At 41.9% G+C, this 13,327-nt stretch overlaps 1 protein-coding gene and 1 pseudogene across 2 annotated transcripts in view; both read left to right on the forward strand.

Moving 5' to 3' along the window:
• Window positions 1-13,327, forward strand: part of FIGN (fidgetin, microtubule severing factor) — a 137,114-nt gene that overhangs the window by 83,315 nt on the left and 40,472 nt on the right. The window lies entirely within an intron of this gene.
• LOC113416526 (U6 spliceosomal RNA) lies at window positions 11,643-11,707 on the forward strand (annotated as a pseudogene).

The raw sequence follows: 13,327 nt of genomic DNA on the forward strand, positions 1-13,327 counted from the left end.
TCGGCGTATAACACGCACTTTTTCCCCTGAAAATAGGGGCAAATGATGTATGCGTGTTATACGCCGATATAATGTTAAGAAGCCTTCGGTGAATGCTGCTGGGATCGGGATCAAGGACACAAATGAAAGAAGGGGAGGGAGGAAGCAACCGAAGCCTGTCCTTCTCTCTGGGTCAGCTCTCTCAGTCGCTCTCTCGCTCCTCCACCAGCACAGGAAGAAACTGCTTCAAAGAAGCGGGGGCTTTTCCTGTCGCCGCAGCTTCCCTGAAGCACCCGTTTCTCCCCACCCCGTCCGCCCGCCCGCCCGCCCGCAGTGCTCGTTCTGCCTGCCTGCCTGCCTTCGTTAATGGTTGAATCGGAACAGCTTCGGCTGAGTAAAAGAGGCGAATAGTTATTATTCTCAGCCAAAGCTGCTCCCAAACAACCAGAAACTAAGGCAGGCAGGCAGGCAGGCAGAATGGGACACTGTGGATTGAAGCGCGCGCGGGTGGGAGTGGGGGTGAAACGGGCGCTCGGAATAGCTGCGGCGACAGGAAAAGCTCCCTGCTTCTTTGAAGCAGTTTCTTCCTTGGATGGTGGAGCAGCGAGAGAGCGAAGCCTCCTTCTCTTCTCTTCTCCCCCCTCCTTGCAAAAATTTTCTGCTTGAAACCGGTCCCTGGTACAAAAAGGTTGGGGACCACTGATTTACCTTATAAGTGGTAATAATATTAATAAAAAAAGTTCTGAGCTACCCTTATTTTGCTTCAAAGTTTTTATTTAGAAATTTAATTTTTTTTCCTGAAATTTCCCTTAAAATGAAGATGCGTGTTATACGCCTGTGCATGTTATACGCCGATAAATACGGTATATCTGTGGTATTGCTGGCACTCCTTAAGTTTTTCCTTTTTGTTGTTTTTTTGTAGACTATTTTGCTGGAGATTTATTTTGCTAGTGTTTATAGATTGCTTTTTAATCAAAGAATATAGTATGTTTGTGACGTTTAGTGGATATATAGGTGAAACTCAAAAAAGTAGAATATCGTGCAAAAGTTCATTTATTTCAGCAATGCAACTTAAAAGGTGAACCTAATATATGAGATAGACTCATTACATGCAAAGCAAGATAGTTCAAGCCGTGATTTGTCATAATTGTGATGATTATGGCTTACAGCTCATGAAAACCCCAAATCCACAATCTCAGAAAATTAGAATATTACATGCAATCAATAAAACAAGGATTGTACATAGAACAATATCGGACCTCTGAAAAGTATAAGCATGCATATGTACTCAGTACTTGGTTTGGGCCCCTTTTACAGCAATTACTGCCTCAGTGCAGCGTGGCATGGAAGCTATCAGCCTGTGGCACTGCTGAGGTGTTATGGAAGATCAGGATGCTTCAATAGCGGCCTTCAGCTCTTCTGCATTTTTCGGTCTCATGTCTCTCATCTTTCTCTTGGCAATGCCCCATAGATTCTCTATGGGATTCAGGTCAGGTGAGTTTGCTGGCCAATCAAGCACAGTAACCCCACGGTCATTGAACCAGGTTTTGGTGCTTTTGGCAGTGTGGGCAGGTGCCAAGTCCTGCTGGAAAATGAAGTCAGCCTCCCCATAAAGCTCGTCTGCGGAAGGAAGCATGAAGTGCTCCAAAATCTCCTGGTAGACGGCTGTGTTGACCCTGGACTTAATGAAGCACAGTGGACCAACACGAGCAGATGATATGGCTCCCCAAATCAACACAGACTGTGGAAATTTCACACTGGACTTCAAGCATCTTGCAGTGTGTGCCTCTTCATTCTTCCTCCAGACTCTGGGTCCTTGGTTTCCAAATGAGATGCAAAAGTTGCTCTCATCAGAAAAGAGGACTTTGGACCACTGAGCAACAGGCCAGTTCTGTTTTTCTTTAGCCCAGGTAAGACGCTTCTGACGTTGTTTGTTGTTCAGGAGTGGCTTGACAAGAAGAATATGACATTTGAAGCCCATGTCCCATGTCCATGTCTATGTGTGGTGGCTCTTGATACACTAACTCCAGCCTCAGTCCACTCCTTGTGAAAGTCCCCAACACTTTTGAATGGCCTTTTCCTGACAATCCTCTCCAGGCCGCGATCATCCCTGCTGCTTGTGCACCTTTTTCTTCCACACTTTCCCCTTCCACATAACTTTCTATTAATGTGCTTTGATACAGCACTTTGGGAACATCCAGCTTCTTTTGCAATTACCTTTTGAGGCTTTCCCTCCTTATGGAGGGTGTCAATGATGGTTTTGTGCACAACTGTCAGGTCAGCAGTCTTTCCCATGATTGTGATTCCTACTGAACCAGACTGAGAGACCATTTAAAGGCTCAGGAACCCTTTGCAGGTGTTATGGCTTCATTAGCTGATTAGACTGGGACACTTTGAGCCTAGAATATTGAACCTTTTCACAATATTCTAATTTTCTGAGATTGTGGATTTGGGGTTTTCATGAGTTGTAAGCCATAATCATCACAATTATGACAAATCACGGCTTGAACTATCTTGCTTTGCATGTAATGAGTCTATCTCATATATTAGTTTCACCTTTTAAGTTGCATTACTGAAATAAATGAACTTTTGCACGATATTCTAATTTTTCAAGTTTCACCTGTATGCAAGTTATTATAATTGTAATAAACTAGCTTCTGTAATTGTAATAAACAAAATAAGGAAGCCCTTATTCCAACCTATGTTGACAAAAGGATACCATACCTTGATGAATGACCTAGTATTTAAACATAGTCTCAGAACATGACTGTTGGAAAACTGATTGAGCTTAGCCTTCAGCCAGTGTTTATCATACACAGTATGGTGTTGCCATGCTTTGCGCTGATGAAACTATTTTTTCTATAATCCCATCATCACAATTCCTTTTTGTATGTAAAAACATAAGCCATATCCATGGTTATTAAGGACCTATGTTGTTATTAGCTTTTAAGTCACTCTTGATTAACTGGCGACTGAGTGGACTTAGTCCTTGCAGTTGTCTTAGAAAGATTTTTGGAAGTAGGTTGCCCTAGCTTTCTTCTTTGCCTGTAGAGAGAGGCTGTCGGTGCTTTAAGCTAGACTTTCATTTCCTTGAGGATGAGAATATAGTGTCAGCTTGGTTGCACATGAGGACCACTTACACAGCATGAACAAAAGCCCTCATCATGTGGCTTAAGTCTACAACGCCCACATTCAAGAATATCTTGTATCCCATCCAGTCAATATATTCTTGCACGGCCCATTTAATGCAGTTAACATAACTATTGGGACCAGAATCCAGGATACCATCTGAGCTGAAAACCCATCAGGAGTTCCCAGATGTCAATTTCTGCCTAGAAGTCAACTCTCTGAAATCAAATGTGGCACCCCCTGGCCACCTAGAAATGCAAAGTAAGCCTGATCCTAGGTCATCTTTGCACCATTTCAGCACCTGCAGATAGTTCACATTTCTCAACACACACACACACACCCTTTATTTCTCATTCAAACTTCACTTTCCCCAAGCCATATCCCCCAAACTCACTTTTTATGAATGCTTTTCTGCATATTAACATAATCCCCTGTTAGCTTCACTGCTACCTTGCCACTCAGCCTGGAGGGAAAAACAAAAAATAAGCACCTCTCAGCAAACTCAGAGTATGAAGCGGTTTCAGAAATTACCTACTGCATCATGAGGTTGTGTTTCTGAGATGGATTTAGGGAGGTGAAGCATGTCTCATTTCTTTGGCCTGAGGACTTCTGTTGAAAAGCAGAAGGAGGTGCCTATGGCAGTCCTGATAGTCGAAGTCTATATGGATTGCTATCTCAGCTCTCTCCGGTCTAGTTATGCGTGCTCTGCCATTCATTTCCCTTGTACCTTCTGCGCCATCTCCGTTATTTCTTCCTTCTGATGCCAGGTTCACATCCCAAATTTGGATCACCTGCAATGTAATAACATTAACAGCTTATCTTTGATTTTGAAAAAACGTGGCATCTTAGAAGCTTTGTGCTACAGGTAGTCCTCGACTTACAACAGTTTGTTTAGTTACCATTCAAAGTTACGACAGGGGTGAAAAAAAGTGACTTATTACTGTTTTTCACACTTAAGACCGTTGTTGTGTCATCTCTGTGGTCACGTGATCAAAATTCGTTTGCTTGGCAACTGGTTCACATTTATGACAGTCGCAGTCGCCCAGGGTCATGTAATCACCTTTTGCGACCTTCTGACCAGCAAACTCAATGGAGAAGCTAGATTCACTTAACGTTAATTAGCTTAACAACTGCAGTGATTCACTTAAGAACTGTGGCAAGAAGGGTGATATAATGGGGCAAAACTCACTTAAGAACTGTCACTTAGCAACAGAAATGTTGGGCTCAATTGTGGTCATAAGTCAAGGAATGCCTGTATAGCATTGGAAGTAGTTTTCAGCAGTTGCATCTCAAAGGCAGTGGTGGAGTTCAGTGTAAGATAAAAATACAGAAGAAATAAGGTAGCCATTTCCTAGACTCTCTTTCTGTGTTATAATTGAATTCCAAGCATTATTAGTAACCATCCTTCTAAAATCAAATCTGATCTGGGAAAGTGACTATAGCAATCTTGTTTATCCTTCTTCCTTACCAGCTGTTAGAACTTCTCTCAGTTTCTAGATTTGGGATATACAGTAGAAAACTTTCAGTGTCTCCTATGTGGATCTAGATCAAAATGAGGGTCACAAGCAAAAGATTGCAAATCCTATTACATGCATTGTCAGGTGCTTCATGGTAACCGTAACCCAGTTTTAGGCAGCAATATGTTTTGTTTGTTTCTTTTCAAAAAAGAGAGACTCAACTGCAAGATATGCAGGTGAGAGAAACTCAGGTGAGAAACTTAAAAAATTCTAGACACCTGAATATTATGATCAGAAAAGGTCCTTTCTTCTCAATATGTGGATTTTTCTTTTACTCTTGGCATGGCTTAAAGACTTTTCTGCAACTACAGTTTCCTTTAACTAATTTAACATCTTAAATTTTTCAGTACTGGAAGGTTCTTCAAGATTTCATCTCCATCAAAGCTCTGGGATTCAATTCGGCCCCATGTTATTTAGATTTTATTACCAATGATATTTCAGCAGAAAAGAATTCTGAACTGAAACATGAACTGTCTATACAGATCAGTAAATCATAATGTTATAGAAACAATTCTGCAGGGACAATCAATATGGATGAAATGTGTTCAATGTATATTTGTGATTATTTATTTATTTATTTATTTATTTATTTGATTTGCCAATTGTTTACAAGATAATAAGTATAAATGTATACATAGTTGTGAATACATGAAATGGGTACATATAAGAAAAATAAAAGAATAGGAGAAACAATAGGACAGGGACGGTAGGCACGTTGGTGCGCTTATGCACGCCCCCTACAGACCTCTTAGGAAAGGGGTGAGGTCAATAGTAGACAGTCTAAGGTTAAAGTTTTTGGGGTTTGGGGAAGAAACTACAGAGTCGGGTAGAGTATTCCAGACATTGACATTGATTATGTATATAGCTGCTATCAGTGTTTGAAGTAATAACATAGAAACTCAGTTTCTTATGTCCATGCATAAGGATCCTCTTTTTGCTCCACAGACATGGATATCTGTGATAATTTTTAAAAGTTACTTAGCTGGAATGTTATGTGCATGTGTGCAAAGTATATATTATTTTAAATAATTGAGGTTTTTGTGAATACTGCTTTACCTGGAACCCTACTGATTATGTGTCACAATCGCTATTTAATAAGGGCTTTCCCTGAGGCATTGTTTAGGTGTTATATTGGTCATTATGTCTGGCTTTCAGTAGTTACATGTTAGCAAGGACTTAGTTTGATGGTAGTAGAAAAGAATATTGGATATTGGTTCCAATTCCTATACATCCATGAGCATGCTTACTGGCCAGCCTCAGGCAAATTATTAGCTATCACTCCAAACTAACTCTCAATTTTGTTACAATAAATGTTTCATTGTGGCAGGATGTGGCTGTTTTTAAAAACAACTCAAGAGGCGGAAATATTCTAGAAATTATAATGTGCTTTTTTCCTTTGTCCTTTCAAATTTGCAAGGATATCTAACTAGATACTGTACGTCTGCTTCTTGAATGTTGCATTAGGAGTGGAAGAATAATATCAAAATCTACCTTCCCATTGCGACTCTTATTAATGTAGCTGGCGAGCATATTTATTCATATGATTTATTATCATTTTATCCAGCCTGAGGCATTCTAAAATGCAGCATAATGTAATAGCTCTAACAAATGCCAGACATAATAGAATGGGATAAACTTGTGAGGCAGAAATCCATGGAAAGTACATAAGTTTTTTTGTGTGTAAGCCCTTTTTTTTATATAACGATGTCAGTTTGATCACTTGAAAGCTGAATTACATAACACACAAGTACTGGACTATATCAAAGGTGAGATCTTGATTTGAAGTTTACTTGAATTGACTTACCAAGTTATTTTTAGAAGTTACAGTCTCATAATATCAACACAACTTGATTAAGTGTAATCTGATTTTTTTTCCCCTATAGCTTCTTAAGGAGTATTGGGGATTGCTTTAGGGAACAGGATCTTGTTCAAACTGAATTTTTTGAATAAAATCAGTCTCATTGTATTCCTACATCGACTGGCTAGATGCCATAAAGAAGGGCTCTTATTGTTTTGGTCAGTCAGCAGTTTGAATGGTTTACTGAATGATTTTCAAGCATGAAAAATATTTTTTTTGCAGAATAGTGACATTAATGCATATACTAATGATGTGTTTAAATATGGGTGAAAACAAATTAAGCAGTGTTTTCTTTGCCCGATCATGACATTTGCATGCTGCTCCACATTAATAAGCAAACATACATAAACCCGTGTGTGTGTGTGTGTGTGTGTGTGTGTACATACACAGAGAGAGAGAGAGAGACAGGGAGAGAGGAAGAGATACATAAGTACATACAAAATAGAACACAAAGCAAGTAAGTTCAAAGTAATATAAAATGTGATAAGACAGGTAGTCCTCAGGTAACGAATTTCCATTATTAAGCATTATAGCCAGTCAGAAAGGTAGCTGACTAGGCCACTTAGTGATGGCAGTTCCAGCACTTCCAATTGCCAATGTTAAACGAATCTTCTGCTATTAAGCATGGTGTCACACAGTGACCATTTGTGACCTCCTACTGGCTTCCCCCATTGATTTCACTTGTCAGAAGTCATCAGTGAAACTTCCAAATGGCGGTCACATGACCGTTGTAATGTCATAATTTTGAGCCGGTCACTGAGCCCCCCGATTGCAATCACATGACCATGGGAACACTGTGATGGCCAGAACTTTGAAGACCAGTCTTAAATTTTGCTCCATAAGAGGTCATTAAGCGAGGAGACTCTGTATAAGTGAACACCCCAAATAAGAAATTGAAATTAAAAATTCAAGGTATTTAAAAGGGTTTGGATGGACAAGAAAGGTTTTCTGCAGTGTTGAAAACTACAAGATTGGAATCAGACAAACCTCTTTGGTAAGACTGTTCCAAAACTGAGGACTAAATGGAAATTTGGCTTTCTCGTTTCATTCAAGAGGATATCAAGGCTTAGACAGATGACACAATCTTTCGGATTTCAGTCTTTAAATGAAAAGACAATCTCTTCAGGTATCCCAAACTGTTTAGAACTACCTTAAATAAAGATAACAATCTAAATGGAATCTGGAAACAAACTGGAAGACTCTTAACCTGAAAAAACCAGATGTAAAACGATCAAATAATCAAAATGAATTTTGCCCTATTTTATGACCTTTCTTTCCACTGCAGTTGTTAAGTTAGTGACATGGTTATTAAGTGAATCTGGCTTCCCCATTTACTTTGCTTGTCAAAAGGTCACAAAAGTTGACCACATGACCCCAAGATACTGCAATTGTCATAAATATAAGTCAATGGCCCAGTGCATCTCAATTTTGATCACATAACCATGAGGATGCTCGTAAGCGTGAAAAACTGTTATAAGTCCCTTTTCTAATGTCTGTTGTAAGTTCAAAAGGTCCTAAGTCCGTGATGACGAACCTATGGCCTGCGTGCCACAGGTGGCACGCAGAGTCATTTGTGTGGGCACGTGAGCCCCAGCCAAACTTACTTGCACTGCGCATGCACGTACCTCCCAGCTGATTTTTGGCCCTTTTAAGGCCTTTTTCGGCCTCCCAGAGTCTCAAGGAAAGCCTCTGCAGCCTTTGGAGGCCGAAAAACAGGCCCATTTCATCAAATACCGGAAGTGATGAAACGGGCCCATTTTTCGGCACAGGAGCCCAAAAAGGTTAGCCACCACTGTCCTAAATGAACTGTTGTATGTCAAGAACTACCTATATCCAAGTGGGATTGATTATCTGTTTGGATTATCTCTAGTGGGCTGAATATGGGAATGGGTATATGCAGCTGGGCTCTCCATTATCTCTGAACAAGGTTTTGATGCCACTGATAACAGCATCCTTCTGGATTGAGGGGGAAGTAAAAAGGTACATTTCTTCAGTGGTTCTGTTCCTTCCTCCAAGGTTGACTCCAGTTGCTGTTAATAGAGGAAAGAGTTCCAGTCCTTGCCTCTTTGCAGAATGTCCTGGGCTCAACTCTTTCTCCCTTGTTATTTAATATCTACATGAAACTGTTGGACCAAGTCTTCCTTTGACCCAGAGATAAGTGCCATCTGTATGCTGATGACACACAGTTGTATATCTCTGCCCCAGGCCATCCAAGGAATGTCACTGAGGTGCTTTCCCACTGCCTGGAGGCTGTGCAGGTCTGTATGGGGAGGAACTGCCTTTCAGCTCAACCCAGACAAGACTGAGAGGCTGTGTGGCTTATAGCATTCTCCAGATGAACTGTTCAGAGCATCCATTGTTTGGGATGATGCTTCTGTTGCTCGTTTGATAGGCTGGGCTTTAATTGAGAGGACGTTCCTCCTCCTCCTCCACGGGACTCCTCACTAGCGTCCCCAGTTTTTGCTCAGCCTTCGTGGATATAGGCAGCTTAATTTCCTTTCCCTTGGCCGGAACAGCAAAGGCTTCAAAAAGAGACAACAAAAAGGTTTGCTTTTATACTCCTCTAACAACTCCTCTAAGGCTTTTAGTTTCAATGAGTCAAGCAGCTCCCTACGGTATATAACTCGAGCCAAGGGAGCTCACCATACCTTCAGATAATGATCTGGACCAGGACAATCGGAGGTGATAACGCCTCAGCCGCATGGCTAACAACTCACATTACAAATTTTTCAAGCCGAGCCGCTACGATCGCCGCCGCCCACGCCCGACGGGAGAGGCTCCATTTTAAAAGGGTCCAAGGCTTCTTTCTCTCCCCTGGGAGCACCGTCTGGGGTGGGGGCATCAGCGCCCATCTGCCCCACCGCGCCTTTTTATTCAAGGGGAAACTCTGCAATATCGACTTCCCACAAGGTGTTGAAGTGCTGCTGAGCCAATTTAACTCATTACGCGCCTAAAGAGATAACGGCTGGCGCCATTGCAGACTCACTAACCATGCGGTAGTAATCTGCATTTTATTTCTGGAACTGTGAGAGGCTTTTCTTTCCCCAAGCAGGGGTCTCCTTCCTGGAACCTGAGGGAAATCACCCTAATACATATGTGTGTATAGATAGATAGATAGATAGATAGATAGATAGATAGATAGATAGATAGATAGATAGATAGATAGATAGATAGATAGATAGATAGATAGATAGATAGATAGATAGATAGATATAGATATAGAGATAGAGATAGAGATAGATATTCAGATATAATTATTCTATTTAGGACCCTTATTCATTAAGAAGGAAACTGTTGGCTTATGCCCTCACAGAATTAAATAGCAGCACCACAGCGAGCACCAAGGCCCATGTCCGTCTGTGCAGAAAGCTGTCGCAGGCCTATACCTTATTTTAACAATTCCTCCTTTCTAGGCCTATGAGGTGTTCCAAATTTGGCTAATTCGGAAATAATAATATTAATAACAAAATAATAATAGGAACAAGAATAAGAATTCAATATTCTTACATAAGATTATACAAAACTGGGGAGCATTGTTGTAGGATTCCCTGGTCATTGCTGGTTCAGGCCCCTGGGCGTGCCAACTGCCCAACATTTCAGCCTCATTAACAGTAAAATTTAATAAGCGGTCACAATGGCAAGTGGCAGTAGCTCAAGAGCCATGTCAAATTCTCAAAACAAATTGAAGCATTCTAAGTGTACCTCCTAAGCAGCAGAAAAAGACACTAACAAGCGCCATAAGGTACTAGAAAAACACATGAAGTTCATGTGGGAGGATGAAGAAAATTCTCAAACCTCATCTCCTCCAGGCCTACTTCGGCTCCAATTCCCCTCTGCAACCACCCCTGGATCTGTCTGTGTAATCCAGACGCAGTGCAGCTGCACAAGATCAGGTAGCCCATCTAGATCAGTACAAGTGACTCGAAGTGCCTCTGTGGCCACATTGCTCTAACAGCGGCCAGATTCTGTCAAGATGATGACTTACCGGAAAAGATCCCCGCAAAGATGAGACTGTGGATGGAATTAGCAATACGCCAATGTATCTGCAGGGGTGCAGTATACTGCTCTGGCCAACAACAGAGCGCTCCTTCTGATTGGAATTCCCTATAACTCCGGTCACTAAGCAGGACAGAGCATCCTTACTCTCAGGTATCTCTCCACAGGAGATTCTGTAGTTTCAGATATACTTCCGCAAGGTATATAGAAGAAGCAAGGGCTATTGATTGGGTGGAGCCACAGGACTCAGAGTTCTCCTGCTCAAATTCTCAAATTCTAGTTAGATTTGCATCGGCTCACAATAAGAGGTGATGGTTGATGCTACATCTTGACGACTAAAACAACGCCGGCATCATTTTGTTTATAAGAATTCCATGGCATTATCTGTTGAGAGGCCACTTCCCCTCACAAGGATCTCCGTGAGGGTCCAGGGAACATTTATGCCGATTATGGACCTCTTTCTGAGGTTGACTATTGGGCTTTCTTTTTAAGTTGGCAGCCCTCACAGAATCTAGCAGCACAGTAACAGCGAGCGCCAAGGCCCGTGTCCACCTGGGCAGGAAGCTGTTGAGGGCCAGTGACTGCAGGATCACCCAATTGCAATACAGGTCCTGAAAGGTGTTCTCTATTTGGCTTCACAATTTGATTCCATATTCAGTCATCTAATTATGAATTTGGTAACAGCACAACAATTTATGTTAGTAGCTGTGCACAGCTATAACAAAAATATTATCAATAATAACATAATATTAATGATATCAATATTATTATGAATAATAACATAATAACAAATTGAATTTCCCCCCCCAAAGGGGGGGAGCAAATATCAAGAGGATTCCCTGCCTCTGTTTACATCAGTCCTCTGAACCAGTCAACAATCCATTAATATCTCATACACATATAGATATATAGATATAGATATCTCACCTCGTGCGCTTTAGGTCAGAATCTTCAAGGGCAACCAAAAATACCCCCAGAGGACAATAAACCAACTCAAAGTAGGTCAAAACGTCCTAGGGAGACCTCTAAGGCAACAAAGAATGCCAAGAGACGCCAAAATGCATTAGATGAGCATATCTTAAAAAACAAACAAAAAAATGCATGAGGGAGGTTGAACAGAAGTTTCAGTCCTCTTCCCCAGCCAGACTGGTCCCAGTTCCAGAGTGCTCGCTTCAGCAGCACATATACTAAAATTGGAATGATACAGAGAAGATTAGCATGGCCCCTGTTCCATATTTCACCTTGCCTCCATCCCTGGATCTCTCAACGCCATCCAGGAAAGCCTCAGAGGGACCGGTTCAACCCAGGCCTTCAGCAGCGCTACTTGCCTGACAGACAGTTGTGGGACCATGCAAGAATTCCTCCTCCCAGAGGATATCCCTGACAAATTGAAGGCCTGGAGGGACATGGCAACTTGAAGAGGCATTAGAAGTTGATGGCTAGGCAGCCTCCACAATCTGACCTCGATTCTCACTCGATTTAGTTACTAGGCAGAACGGACCTTAATTACCAGCAGGTACCTCCTTCAGGGGAGTATTATATAATCCAGTTACACATTCACATGATGCACAGGATGAGGGAGAACTAGAGACCAGATGGAACAGGTTGAGGAAGGGTCTACTCACGACAGTGACCAAAATCTGTCAGAGGCGGATCCCCTAAAAAAAGGGAGCATGTCAGACATTGAAGGCATTAAGCCAGACCACCGACCTTCAGGTCTGTTTCGCCCTCAGACTTTTTTCAAGTCTCTGTTGTTTCAAAAAAAAAAAAAAAAACACCCTACTGTCTGCCTTGATATTCCATCCCCTACAATCGTTACTGTAAGGGGGGTCAGACGATTTAATCTTCTCCCAACCAATAATGTAAGAGGAAATCATAACTGTCCCACAGAGGTTCTTGGACCTCGTCCAGAAACAAGGGGTCTCTTCAGTGGCGTATACCTCTCTAACAGGATATGATAGAAAATTTTTAATTTGGTTTTCTGATTCTGCTAAATTTCTCATCACCATGATAGTAGATAAAACAATAATGGCAATTATCATTCTCCTCTGCAATTCCAACGGAAGCAGAAGAGGCTCTCAAGTTAAAGGATATACAGGGTTGAGTTGTCTCCATGTAGGGCATGTCGATCTGATGTGGGGGCCATAAGAGCGGAGTCGGCCGCATCCCCTTTTTTTACTAGATCGTCTCTCAGGTTGCTCCGCCATCTGAGGGAGATTATCTCAAATTCCAATATCAGGGCACACAAGGACGCCACAAAACTCTATTAAATTATCTGCTCGAGCCAGGGCATCTGGCTCAAGCCAGGTTACTCCTTGCCTACTGCTATGGCTCAGACATTGGCAAGCAGATATCACACAACTAATGGAAGCTTGCTTCCTCCCCAATATATGGAGATAATTAGGTTGGTGGTGCCCCTGACCTATCTCTGATAGAGACCAGAAGCAGAAAATAAGTTCCCCTCTTTTCATAGACCCCAAAATAGTCCTTCCTAGCTTTTTGGAGGGTTCCTTTGTTCCCTCTACCAGGGACTTTTTCTCTCCAGACTCTAGGGACTGTCTGGGCGCATGAATCACCAAAAGTTAGTTTCCGATCTGGAGATAGATACTGAAGGGAAGGGCAGACCAAAAGAATCTCTTGAGGAACATGAAATAGAGGTCTCCGAGGCACAACATAGGCCTCACGACTGTGCCCCTATTGGTGGAAGGCTCAAGCCTTTCACGGACAAATGGGATGCCTCTACCTCTGTTTCCTGGATTAGAGATTAGGCCTGGCTATAGAATTTCCATCCTCTCCCCGGAACCTTTTTATTACTTGCCCTCTCTCCGGGGATCCTGTTAAAGGGAGC

Source organism: Notechis scutatus, chromosome 1, assembly GCF_049901735.1.
Source record: "Notechis scutatus isolate UNSWTSFEM ecotype Mainland chromosome 1, rNotScu1.2, whole genome shotgun sequence".
NCBI lineage: Eukaryota > Metazoa > Chordata > Lepidosauria > Squamata > Elapidae > Notechis > Notechis scutatus.